The 14,683-nt window shown below is 42.1% G+C and overlaps 1 protein-coding gene across 4 annotated transcripts in view; it reads right to left on the reverse strand.

Moving 5' to 3' along the window:
* Positions 1–14,683, reverse strand: part of ankib1a (ankyrin repeat and IBR domain containing 1a) — a 125,710-nt gene that overhangs the window by 106,027 nt on the left and 5,000 nt on the right. For 3 of the 4 annotated variants that reach the window (XM_072253705.1, XM_072253706.1, XM_072253703.1), the window contains exon 2: positions 8,190–8,301. The exons of the other annotated variant lie outside the window; for it this stretch is intronic. The gene's annotated coding sequence lies outside the window, so the exon portion shown is untranslated. The remainder of the gene's footprint in view (positions 1–8,189; positions 8,302–14,683) is intronic. 4 annotated transcript variants of the gene reach the window in all.

Below are 14,683 nucleotides of genomic sequence, written 5' to 3' on the forward strand. Positions count from 1 at the left end.
GTTCACCAGCAATTTTTATGTGTGTTACCCTGGTACAGTTGCAGCATAACCTCCCTGGTCTTAAATTCAATCCCTCCAGCAGTGAAGACCAATATTCCATTCCTTCTTGATAACCTGTTGCACCTCTAAACCAATCTTTTATAATTCATGCACAAGTACTCACAAGTCCCTCTACACGACAGAATGCTGCAAAATTTCACCTTTTAAATAATAATGTGATATTCTACGTTTCCTTCTAAAGTGGAAGACCTTGCACTTACCAGCATTGTACTCCATTTGTCAGACTCCTGCTCACTCCCATAGTCTACATATATCTCTCTGCAGACCATATGCATTAAAACATAGCCAAGCTACAGCACAACACAGGCCTTTTGGCCCAGAATGCAGTGCGGAACATGTACTTATTTTAGAAATTACCTAGAGTTACCCACAGCCCTCTATTTTTCTAAGCTCCATGTCCCTATTCAAGAGTCTCTTGAAAGACCTTATTATATCCGCCTCCACCACCGTCACCAGCAGCCCATTCCACATACTCACCACTCTGCATAAAAAACTTACCCCTGACATCGCTGTTCCTACTTCCAAGCATCTTAAAACTGTGCCCTCTTGTGTTAGCCATTTCAGCCCTGGGAAAAAGCCTCTGACTATCCACACAATCAATGCCTCTCATCATCTTATACACCTTTATCTGGTCACCTCTCATCCTCTGTCGCTCCAAGGAGAAAAGGCCAAGTTCACTCAACCTATTCTCATAAGGCATGCTTCCTAATCCAGGCAACATCCTTGAAAATCTCCTCTGCACCCTTTCTATAGTTTTCATATTCTTCCTGTAGTGAGGTGATGAGAACTGAGCACAGTATTCCAAGTGGGGTCCGACCAGGGTCCAATATAGCTGTAACATTACCGCTCATCTCTTGAACTCAATCCCACGGTTGATGAAGGCCAATACACTGTATGCCTTCCTAACCACACAGTCAACCTGCATAGCAGTTTTCAGTGCCCTATGGACTTGGACCCCAAGATCCCTTTGATCCTCCACACTGCCAAGAGTCTTACCATTAATACTATATTCTGCCATCATATTTGACCTACCAAATGAACCACCTCGCACTTACCTGGGCTGAACTCCATCTGCCACTTCTCAGCCCAGTTTTGCATCCTATTGATGTCCCACTGTAACCTCTGACAGCCTTCCACACTATCCACAACACCCCCAACCTTTGTGTCATCAGCAAATTTACTAACTCATCCCTCCAATCCCTCATCCAGGTCATTTATAAAAATCATGAAGAGAAGTGGTCCCAGAACAGATCCCTGAGGCACACCACTGGTGACTGACTTCCATACAGAATATGACCTGTCTACAACCACTATTTGCCTTCTGTGGGCAGGCCAATTCTGGATCCACAAAGCAAGGTCCCCTTGGATCCCATGCCTCCTTACTTTCTCAATAAGCCTTGCATGGGGTACCTTATCAAATGCCTTGCTGAGATCCGTATACACTACATCCACTGCTCTACCTTCATCAATGTGTTTAGTCACATCCTCAAAAAATTCAATCAGGCTCGGAAGGCACGACCTGCCTTTCACAGAGCCATGCTGACTATTCCTAATCATATTATGCCTCTCCAAACGTTCATAGGTCCTGCCTCTCAGGATCTTCAACATTAACTTACCACCCACTGAAGTAAGACTCATTGGTCTGTAATTTCCAGGGCGATCTCTACTGCCTTTCTTGAATAAGGGAACAACTCCGGAACCTTTCCCATCCCCATTGATGATGCCAGGGGCTCAGGAATCTCCTCCCTCACCTCCCACAGTAGTCTATGGTATATCTCGTTCGGTCCTGGTGACTTATCCAACTTGATGCTTTCCAAAAGCTCCAGAAGATCCTCCTTCTTAATGTCTATATGCTCAAGCTTTTCAGTCCACTGCAAGTCATCCCCAGAATCACCAATATCCTTTTCCACAGTGAATACCGAAGCAAAGTATTCATTAAATACCTCTGCTATCTCCTCCGATTCCACACACACTTTTTCACTGCCACACTTGATTGGTCCTATTCTCTCACGTCTTATCCCCTTGCTCTTCACATATTGTAGAATGCCTTGGGGCTTTCCTTAATCCTGCTTGCCAAGGTCTTCTCATGGCCCCTTCTGGCTCTCCTACTTTCAATCTTAAACTCGTTCCTGCTAGCCTTATCATTTTCGAGATCTCTATCAAGACCAAGTTTTTTGAACCTTTCGTAAGCTTTTCTTTTCCTCTTGACTAGATTTTTAATACACCATGGTTCCTGTACCCTACCATCCTTTCCCTGTTTCATTGGAACGTACCTATGTAGAAAGCCATGCAAATATCTCCTGAACATTTGCCACATTTCTGCCATACGTTTCCCTGAGAACAGCTGTGCATATTGTCTTGTTTATTATTTATTGTAATGCCTGCACTGTTTTGTGCACTTTATGCAGTCCTGGGTAGGTCTGTAGTCTAGTGTAGTTTTGTGATGTTTTACATAGTTCAGTGTAGTTTTTGTACTGTTCATGTAGCATCATGGTCCTGAAAAACATTGTCTCGTTTTTACTGTGTACTGTCCCAGCAGTTATGGTCGAAATGACAATAAAAAGTGACTTGACTTGACCTGCTCCCAATTTATACTTCCAAGTTCCTGCCTGTTACTTTCATATTTCCCCTTCCTCCAATTAAACGTTTTCATAACTTGTCTGCTCCTATCCCTCTCCAATGCTATGGTAAAGGAGTTAGAATTGTGATCACTATCTCCAAAATGCTCTCCCACTGAGAGACCTGACACCTGACTAGGTTCATTTCCCAATACCAAATCAAGTACAGCCTCTCCTCTTGTAGGCTTATCTACATATTGTGTCAAGAAACCTTCCTGAACACACCTAACAAAGTCCACCTCATCTAAACTCCTTGCTCTAGAGAGATGCCAATCAATATTGGGGAAATTAAAATCTCCCACCACGACAACCCTATTATTATTGCACCGTTCCAGAATCTGTCTCCCTATCTGCTCCTCAATGTCCCTATTACTATTGGGTAGTCTATAAAAAACACCCAATAGAGTTATTGACCCCTTCCTGTTTCTAACTTCTGCCCACAAAAACTCAGGAGACAATCCCTCCATGACTTCCACCTTTTCTGCAGCCGTGACACTATCTCTGATCAGCAGTGCCACACTCCCACCCCTTTTGCCCCTCTTCCTGTCCTTTCCGGAACATCTAAAGCCTGGCACTCTAAGTAACCATTTCTGCCCAAGCCATCCAAGTCTCTGTAATGGTCACAACATCATAGCTCCAAGTACTGATCCATGCTCTAAGCTCATCCGCTTTGTTCATGATACTTCTTGCATTAAAATAAGACACTCAAAACATCAGTCTGAGCACATCTCTATCATCTGTCTATCCTCCCTCTCACACTGCCTACAAGCTTTCTCTATTTGTGAGCCAACTGCTCCTTCCTCCATCTCTTCAGTTTGGTTCTCCCTCCCCAGCAATTCTAGTTTAAACTCTCCCTAATAGCCTGAGCAAACCTCCCTGAGAGGATATTGGTTCCCCTTGGATCCTTATTGTACAGGTCACGCCTGCCCCAATAGGTCCCAGTGATCCAGAAATCCGAATCCCTGTCCCCTGCTCCAATCTCTCAGCCACGCATTTATCCTCCACCTCACTCTATTCCTAAAGTCATAGTCATACTTTATTGATCCCGGGGGAAATTGGTTTTCGTTACAGTTGCACCATAAACAATAAATAGTAATAGAACCATAAATAGTTAAATAGTAATATGTAAATTATGCCAGTAAATTATGAAATAAGTCCAGGACCAGCCTATCAACTCAGGGTGTCTGACCCTCCAAGGGAGGAGTTGTAAAGTTTGATGGCCACAGGCAGGAATAACTTCCTATGACACTCACTACTGCATCTCGGAGGAATCAGTCTCTGGCTAAATGTACTCCTGTGCCCACCCAGTACATTATGTCGTGGATGGGAGACATTGACCAAGATGGCATGCAACTTGGACAGCATCCTCTTTTCAGACACCACCTTGAGAGAGTCCAGTTCCATCCCCACAACATCACTGGCCTTACGAATGAGCTTGTTGACTCTGTTGGTGTCTGTTACCCTCAGCCTGCTGCCCAGCACACAACAGCAAACATGATAGCACTGGCCACCACAGACTCGTAGAACATCCTCAGCATCGTCCGGCAGATGTTAAAGGACCTCAGTCTCCTCAGGAAATAGAGACGGCTCTGACCCTTCTTGTAGACAGCCTCAGTGTTCTTTGACTAGTCCAGTTTATTGTCAATTCGTATCCCCAGGTATTTGTAATCCTCCACCATGTCCACCCTGACCCCCTGGATGGAAACGGGTCACCGGTGCCTTACTCTCCTCAGGTCTACCAACAGGTCCTTAGTCTTTTTCACATTAAGCTGCAGATAATTCTGCTCACACGATGTGACAAAGTTTCCTACCGTAGCCCTGTACTCAGTCTCATCTCCCTTGCTGGTACATCCAACTATGGCAGAGTCATCAGAAAACTTCTGAAGATGACAAGACTCTGTGCAGTAGTTGAAGTCCAAGGTGTAAATGGTGAAGAGAAAGGGAGACAAGACAGTCCCCTGTGGAGTCCCAGTCACTGTTGCGTGACACAAGCAGTAATCCCGAGATTACTACCCTTGTGGTCTTGCTTCTCAGCTTCTTTCCGAACTCCCTGTAGTCTGTTCCCTTTTCCCACCCATGTCATTGGTACCAATACATATCATGACCTCTGGCTGTTCACCTTCCCACTTCAGGATATCGTGGATGCAATGAGAAACATCCCGAACCCTGGCACCTGGGAGGCAAACTACCATCTGAGTTTCTTTCCTGCGTCCACAGAATTGCCTGTCTGACCCCCTAACTACAGAGTCCCCTACCACTGCGGCCATCCTCTTCCTTTCCCTACCCTTCTGAGCCACAGGGCCAGACTCTGCTTCCCCCAGGTAGGTCATCCTCCCCAACAGTACTCAAATAGGAGTACTTACTATTAAGGGGACAGCCACAGGGGCACTCTCTAGTATCTGCCTCTTGCCCTTCCCTCTCCTGACTGTTACCCACTTATCTGTCTCCCAAGGCCCCGGGGTGACCACCTGCCTTTAACTCCTCTCTATCACCTCCTCACTTCTCCTGACCAGACAAAGGTCACCTGCACAATTTTAAGAAATTAGAAATTTGTCATATGTACATTGAAGCATCAAAATATACACCAAACTGTTCTATCAACTGCAATCTGCTTTTCCACTAAGCTTAGTGTGATCAGTAAACTTAGATATGCTGGACTTGGTTTCCTATTCCAAATTGTTAATGTATATCATGAACAGTTGTGGGCACAGTACAGACCCCTGTTGCACTCTGCTCACCTGACTGCTCACCAGAGAAACATCCTTTTATCCGAACTCTGCCTTCTATTGGCTAAATAATCCTTTATCCACATTAATACGATACGCACCCTCCCACACTCCGTGCATCTTTATGAATAAGGTTGTACCTTATCGAACGGCTTCTGGAAATCTGAGTGTACAACATCCACTTCTAGCCACAGCTCTCATTCACTGCACTCATCATATCCTTAAAGAGCTCTAGAAAGTTTGTCAAACAGGACCTGCCCTTCAAGAATCCATGTGGTCTGCCTGATGGAACCACCTCTATCCCGGTGTCTTACTGTTTCCTCCTTATACATTCTCTTCCCCCCATCCCCCAAAACTACAGATGGTAAGCTAACTGGCCTATAGTAACTTCTTTTTGTCAATTTCCCCTTCTAATCAGTGGTTTGACATTTGCTGTTACCTAATCCTCCAAGACCTACCCAGAGAATTTTGTTAAATTATCATGAATGTGTCTACTATAACTTTTGCTATTTCTTTCAATAATTTGGTATTATTCACAGACCTACAGACAAGTCACACCAGTGATTTTTTTCTTGTTACTACGCTTAATCTTCACCCAGGTGAACTGAACTTCCTGCTCCGTAGATCTTATATTGTTTCTATTGTCCTATTCTTATCCTTAATTAAGAGAGCTACTCCACCTCCTTTACCTTCCTAACTATCTTTCCGTGCTACCTGATACAATGGGATAATTAGTTCCCTATCATCTCCACCCTGTAACCATGTTCCTGTAATAGCCACGAAATCATACCCCTTTGTACTAATTTGTGCCACAAGTTCACTGATCTTGTTTCAAATACGAGCATTCAGATAGTGTCCTGAAACTCATGGACCTTTGAGAATCCAGTAACCTTCGGATTTTTCTGTACTTGGCTCTGACTTCTCGATTTTCTAACTTTTGCTTGGTCTCTGCATTACTTCTCTGTCTTTCTGCATGGATTCACATCCCTGTGCCGTATTCCCTCCCCAACAGTACCAGTAAACAATCCCCCCAAGGACACTGATCCTGTTCCTGTCAATCGGTGTAAATGGTCCAGTTTGTACTGATTCCACCCCATCCAGAACCAATTCCAGTTCCCCATGAATCTGAAACCCTCCCTCCTGCACCATGGTTCAAGCCACATATTCATCCTAATTATGCTGCTATTCCTACTTTGACTAACACATGACAAAGGTAGCAATCCTTAGAAGTGTCTTAATTTATCTTTTAGCTTCCTAAATTCAGCTTGTAGGGCCTCCTTCCACTTTTTTCTATATCGTTGGTACCTATGTGCATGACAGCTGGCTGTTCACTCTCCTTCTAGAATGCCTTACAGCTGCTCTGAGATGTTCCTTACCCTTGCATCTGGAAGGTCACATACCAAACAGGAGTCGTATTTGCAGCCATAAAAGCTCCCGTCTATTCCTCCTACCATGATAGTTCTGCCACTCTTTTTCCTACCCCCATGTGCAGCAGAGTAGCAGAGTCACCCACAGTACCATGACTTAGCAACTGCTGCCTTCCCCTGATGAACCATCTCCCTCAACAATATCCAAAGAATGATTTCACCAGTCTTTCCTCATAACTGAAAAGGCCAAACACGAGCAAATGGGACTTGCTTAGATGAGCGTGTTGGTTGCATGGATTGGTTAGGCCAAAGGACCTGTTTCTGTGCTGTTTGAATCCATGATCTAAAAGTAGATGCCCTGAATCTACTTTTGCCAGGTCTTGCCTTATGTTAATGAAATTTGCCTGAGTGTCAGCAATACCATAGACCCTCCCCAATTGATGAAAGCTTTCTCATCTACTAATAATCCTCCTTTCATTAAAACTGATCCAATTTAGCTTTGAATTCCTTTGATATATACTTGCTCACTCACTTTTAATTTCTCATAATTTCTTATAATTATAATTTCTCCTCTAGGTGACAGTACATTTTTTTTTCTACTCTAGGTAATAGTACCTTTCCGCCTAGAAAATTACACTGTTCCCTTTCTTCTACCAATTCAATTTGATCTTTTTCAACAACACTAGCAAACCTCCCAGCAAGAATACTGATTAATGAGCAACCCAAGTTGTTTGTACTGGTCCCACCCTCCCTAAAAATAGTCCCAATAATTCATAAATCTAAAGACCATCCCATTGCTAATGTAAATGGCAAATGTTTCTCCCTTCTTCTGCCCTTCCTCCATCTAGAGTAATTGATATCTTGAATGTGTTGCCTTGGAGGTGGTGTAATCTGATATAATAATTACATTTGAGGCATTTAGTCAGACACAGAAGGATACTAATGAAGGCAAAATAGATCAGTATGGTCAAAAGATCAGCCTGGATTTGGTGGGCTGAAGAGCCCAATTTAGTGCTGTAGGAGGAACTAGTAAGATGGTCAGGGTTAGGTACAAAGCACTGCTACCCATTCCCAGGTTTGTTTCTGTTAAAATTGCAAGGCTATTCTGGGAGGTGGGGGTGGACAAGGGACTCAGAAGTTCACTGCCCAAAACCTACTTATCACTGTGGTCTGAATACATATTGCCAGACACTTCCTTGATCAGTTCCATAAACATCTCTAACCATTACCACCCTTTCCCCCAAACCAAATCCTGCTCAAATAAACATTAGTATGTGCGCTCTGCCAGAGCTGTATTTAGCATAATTTGGTCCCAAATAACTGTTGCTTAACTAGTTTTATTTGGACTATGAAGAGAACAATACAAAAGTACTCAGACACAGAAGCACAAAAATAATTCCTGCTCCAAACACACGCACCTTCTGTCAGCTTTTTGAGAGAGGACATCATTGATGACACCACCATGAAAAAAAAATCCAGACAGTAAGATTCTGAAGGAGCACATATGGCAGTTAAGACCACAGTTAGCACCTAAGAGAAAAATATTAAGAAGTATTAATGTAAATGCATGCATCATGCAGATAATCCTAAAGAGAGTTGAACTGTTAGTCATTTTAATTACTTCAAAACTGAGTCTGACTGAGAGCATACTTTAACTATAATTACAATGCCAATGGGGAGAAAACATCTTATTAAATCTTTCCAACATCTCTCAGGATCAATCAAAACAGAATGATTTTTCATTACTCTCCCCAAACCCATAAAGCCACTTTACCCAGAGAGCCATTAATTATTGATACTTAAAATTACATAAATAACTGCCTTCTGAAAATAACCAAATATTTTGATTGTGAATCATGAGAAACTTCCCCGCTAAAATATATCGTGACTTGAATACACATGAAATGTGAGAGTAAAAGAACTAAAAGCAACATGAGCAATTATGTGCAATCCCCCAACTAGATGTTGTCACCAGAAATATTATCACACGTAAATTAAATAATAACTGCCAAAATCAAATTGAAAAGAAAATGTACGTAGCTATTGGAAGGACCATATAGCAGTGGGTTTGAAGGATACTTACACCCTATCCTCGTTATATGCATCTTCAGACAATGCGGATTCACAGTTATGCGAGGAACCTATTTCTACCAACGTCTCTTTACATGTGTCCAAAACTCTCAGTTATGTGAGCAGCACTGCCTTCCCGCCAATATGAGTCACATGCGCACACCTCACAGTCTCACTGTTGGGATAAGAAGCACCGCTTTCCTGCCAATACAAGTCAGATGCACGCGCCTCACAATTTCTCTCCCGCCAGTCTCGCATTGGTTTTGGTAAGGTGTGGATGTGCGATCTTGCGCTCTTAAACTTTTGTTGGTTTTACCTACGGTGCAGTGGTTTTGTGCTTGAAATATTTAACTATGCCTCCTAAGCATCCGATGTCATGTCCTGGGCCATCAGCCGAGCAGCAGAGAACCGCTTTAACACTTGAAAAAAGTTGGAAATTATAAATAGCGTGGCATCAGCTCTAGGATGCTACTGCCGGGAACAGAATCTTGCCTTTAAGGTTCTTTTGTTGCTTGACAATGCACCAGCCCATCCTAAACATTTGGACAGTATTTATCCTAACATAAAAGTGCATTTCCTGCCACTTAACACAACACAAGGCGTACGTACTATTTTTTACGGTGAACTATCTCTCAGATTCTGCAAGCAACAGACAATTTTGAAAATCCCAGGAGTTTACCAACAGTGAGGGAATGGTGGATGTCAGAACACTTGGCACAAATGGTGATGGACATGGACCCAAGTTTAGAATGGAATCAGCATTTCAGTCGTTCCCTGCCGTCAACCCTCCTTCCCTACAAGCAAATTTATGCTGAAAAACAAAATGCTGCCAAGCAAACAACCCTCACCACTTTCTTCAAATTGGTGTCAGCTCCTGCTGCCGGCAGTTCTAAGAGTTCTGTGAGTCTTCCTTCACCCCTTGCTGTGCTTGACATGATCCTGACGACCACAACCATCCACCTTATCCATGTAAAGCTGCCGGACACCACAACAACCACTCATCTCTGAGTGAACACACCTGCCACTGTTGATGAGTTTTGTACTCTCTAGTATGTTAACTTTCTATGATTTATTACATTGAATATTACCTTAAATTGATGAAATATATTACAAATGTTGTCTTGTGGTACTGCCTTTGTGTAGTATTGGTATGAAAATGTGAATAACTTACAGATAAAACATATTTAGGAAACCCCTCTGGAACCTATTTTCTCCATTCAAATAATTATTCACATTATGCGTCGACTGCGAGGAACGTATCCCCCGCATATAATGAGGATAGGGTGTATGTATAGTCACATACATCGAAGCATATGGTGAAATGCGTTGTTTGTGGAAAATCAAATCAGCAAAGGTTATGGTTCCAGCACAAACATAGCATGCTCACAACTCACTAACCCTAACCTTGGAACGTGAGGGCAAATGGAAGCATCAGGAGGAATCCCACACAGTCAGGAGGAGAACAAACAAACTGCTTACAGGCAGAGTCAGGAACTGAACCCTGATCTTACAGCTGCTGCTGTCAAGTGATGCGCTATCCACTATGCTACCATATCGTTTCTATAATTGATTGGTTAAACTTTCCAAAGCCACGATGAACCAAATGGCTCGCTTCGGTGATACATCACAATACCATTTAATTTGTGTGTGGAGGCTATTATCTACTCTACCAAAAGCAATTCACAAGTTCCAATTTTCCTTTAAGAAAAAACTACTGCAGAGTTATGGCAAGAAATAACTTAAATCTTGGGGCAAGGAAACAAAAAGGATCAGATGTTGGTTGTTGTTTAGTGCTATTCACAATGCTCAGCATGAAATATGACCTCAACAACATTCATACAAGCGTTGACAAGTGGCATTCAAACCATAGAATTGTGGGGTTATAAGGATACCACAAGAGAGAATCAAACTACTTGCAACACAAAGTTCTGTTGGAACTCAGTAAGTGAGGTGGCATCTAAGGAGGGAAATAAACAGGTGACACACTTTAACAACAGGAATTCTGCAGATGCTGGAAATTCAAGCAACACACATCAAAGTTGCTGGTGAACGCAGCAGGCCAGGCAGCATCTCTAGGAAGAGGTACAGTCGACGTTTCAGGCCGAGACCCTTCGTCAGGACTAACTGAAGGAAGAGCTAGTAAGAGATTTGAAAGTGGGAGGGGGAGGGATGGAGCCAAGAGCTGGACAGGTGATAGGCAAAAGGGGATACGAGAGGATCATGGGACAGGAGGTCCGGGGAGAAAGACGGGGTGGGGGGACCCAGAGGATGGGCAAGGGATATAGTCAGAGGGACAGAGGGAGAAAAAGGAGAGTGAGAGACACTTCATTAGGAGTCCCAATGAAAGGCCTTGGCCAAAAACATATTCTGTTCATTCCTTTCCATAGATGCTGCCTGAACTACTGAAATTCTCTAGCAATTTGTATGTGTTGTTGGAATATTACCAGCTGCAGGTTCCCTTCAAAGTTGACTTTCAAATCAACAGACCACAATCAGCAAGGTTAGGCAGCAACACCTTTATCCTGACTAGTCCCCCTAACACTGGTGCCCTGCAAACTCACATCTCCAGCCCCTTTACTCCTTATACACTCATCACTGTGTGGCTGGATTGCGCTCTAACTCCATCTACAAGCTCACAGATGACATGAACGTAGAGGGCTAGATCTCATACAAGGACCAGACAGTGTACAGGAAGGAGTTACAGAATATAGTGGCATGGTGCCAAGACAATAACCTTTCCCAGAATGTCAACAAAAGAGCTGGTCGCTGACTTGAGAAAGCAGTGCAGAGTATATGCTTCTATATGTATCACTGGTGTTGAGGAGGCATGGTTGAGAGCCAAGAAAGCACACCAGCACCTCTACTTCTCAGGAAGACTCAAGAAATTCAGCATGTCCCTGTTGACTGTTACCAATTTTTATAAATGCACCACAGAGAACATCTCATCTAGATGTGTCACCATTTTGGTATGGCAACTACTATGCCCAAGATCGCAAGAAATGGCAGAGTTATTCTCAGATAATCACACAAACAAGCCTCCCTTCCATGGATTCGGTCTATACTTCCAGATGCCTCAGGAAAGCAGTCAGCATAATTAAAGATCCTACACATCTCAGACATTCTCTCTTCTTCCCCCATCCATCAGGCAGAAGATAAGTGCTTGAAAATACACACCACCAAGCTCAAGGATAGCTTCTGCCTCATTGTTATCAAACTCTTTAATGGACCTCTTGTATGATAAAGATGAATTCTTGACCTTACAATCTACCTCATCATGGCTCTGGTACCTTATTTTCTACCTGCACTGCACTTTCTCTGTAACTGTAACACTATTCTGTATTCTGTTATTGCCTTTCCCTTTCAACTACAGTGATGCATTTATGTCCCGAAATGATCCATACAGATGGCATAGCAAACTAAATATATCTCAGATCTCAGTTAATGTGACAACAATAAACCAACTTATGCCCCTTCCTGACTTTAAAATATATAGCCAGTCTTTGAAATCTGCTAGAACTAAATCTTGGATCTCTTTGCAGGACAACCTTCACTAAATGTTTAAGGTAACTCAACATCACCTCATAAGGAATGGACGCTAAATGCTGGCCTTGCCAGCATTGCCAAATCCTGAAAATACCTTCCTCATATTAACTCATCAATTTTGCATAACCCCATATCTTAGCAGACACTCTTTGGATTGTATTCAGATCTCATTAGCAAATACAGCTTTCTAAATAGGTAAGATCCCACACAAGAGAAATAATGGAAATCGATTTATCACTGCTATGAAATGCTGTCTAGCATATATGAACTCCTGTCTTTTTGTGTAGCTCAATTAAGATAAAAGGGTCACAAGTTGCACCTTCACTTGAAGCAAAATTACTTTTATTCCAGGGATATTACGGACGACTAAGGCTATTTGTATCACCTTATCATTTTGGTACCTATTGTAGGTTCAGTACCCCTTATCCAAAATGCTTGGATTTTTGGACTTCAGAATATATTTGAGATAGCTTGGGATCACCACCATCTCAGACTCTGAATTCATGTGCTACCAGTAAGTACTCTTTGTCTTACACTTCTTCATCACACGTAAGTACAGTTTCAAGAAAAATTTGTGAACGCTTTGCAATTACATTAATTACTCATAAAATATGCCTGATCTTCATTGTAAATCACAATAGTAGACAAATACAATCTGCCTAAACTACTAATGCACAATTGTACTTTCATGTCTTTACTGAACACATTGTTTAATCATTCATAGTCCAGGCTAGAAAAAGTATGTGAACACCAGTATTTAATAACTGGTAGAACCTCCTTTAACAGCAATAAGCTCCACCAAATGTTTCCTGTAGCTGCTGATCAGACATACACAACAGCAAGGAGGAATTTTAGACCATTTCTCCATACAAAACTGTTTCAGTTCATCAATATTTCTGGGAAATCTTGCATGAATAGCCCTCTTCAGGTTGTCCCACAGCATCTCAATAGGGTTAAGGTCTGGACTCTGACTTGGCCACTCCAAAATACACATTTTCTTCTTTTTAAACCACTCTGTTGTTGATTTACTCTTGAGTTTTGGTTCATTGTCTTGTTGCATCATCCAACTTCTATTAAGCTTCAGGTGACAAAGCTGCTACCCTGAAACTCTCCTGTAAAATGTCTTCATTTTGACTTGTAGACTGATGGTGTCACGTCAGAGTCCAGAACTTAACACAATTGAGAAGCTGTGGCATGACCTGAAGAAGGCTATTCATACAAGGTATCCCAGAAATGTTGATGACCTGAAACAGTTACGTATGGAGGAACAGTCTAAAATTCCTCCTTGCCGACGTGCAAGTCTGATCAGCAGCTACAGGGAACATTTGGTGGAGTTTATTGTTGCTAAAGGAGGTTCTACCAGTTAATAAATACAGGGGTTCATTCACATACTTCTTCCAGTCTGGACTGTGATTGATTAAACAGTAAGTTCAATAAGTACAGAGATATTAGTGTGCTTTCTTGCAGATATCATTTTGTAAGTATTGGCGTTTTTCTTTTCACTAATTTTTGTAAATTCAATTTTTGACGCACCTCATAAATACTCTTGCACTTAAGGGTCAAGTGAGTCCAGCCATTTTCTCTATGATCATAACCCATGTATCTAACATGGAGGTTACATTCTTTTTGATCTACAGCTTTTTGACTTACGTGATTTAGGGAGATAAAATGGTCTCCCATGCGGTTAGTTTTCTTTCACTAACTTTTCTCAAATGCCATAGTATTAAAACTGTGGTCTTCAGCTATCTTTCTTCACTTGAGCACAGTAAAGTTGCTTTGATTCTTATTTTATCATCTGAAAGAGAACAACAGCACATTCCTTCCAGTTAATTAGAACGCAAATGTATAGTGGAGATAAGGGGATATTGGTGTATTTGGCCAGTCCAGAATGTCAGGCGGTTCTATGCCACTACCAACAGAAAAAAGTGTTTAGTGCCACAGGTGCTCCAGAGGCTGTCAAAATTTATTAGTGTTTTCATAACAAATTGTTTTGAAGTGCTATGTCTTGGAATTCCCTGAGGATATGAAAGATACTATTTTGTTCTGTTTCAACACACTAATTTAGAGTCAGGCTATCATGCCTAACACGTGTCAAGCCCATTTCTGCCTTTGCTCATACACTTACTGATAGATTTGGCTCTTTATCAAGCATCAAATTAACACTAAAATTCCCATGTTTGTTTTAAATTCTTAACAGTTTTACACATTCATATCTAATTACTTTCAACACTGTAAACCCTCTAACTTACATGTGCTCCTTTGATTTTGGCCTGTTGATTATCTGTCTCCCCCACTACCA

This window comes from Mobula birostris, chromosome 3 (assembly GCF_030028105.1).
Source record: "Mobula birostris isolate sMobBir1 chromosome 3, sMobBir1.hap1, whole genome shotgun sequence".
Taxonomy (NCBI): domain Eukaryota; kingdom Metazoa; phylum Chordata; class Chondrichthyes; order Myliobatiformes; family Myliobatidae; genus Mobula; species Mobula birostris.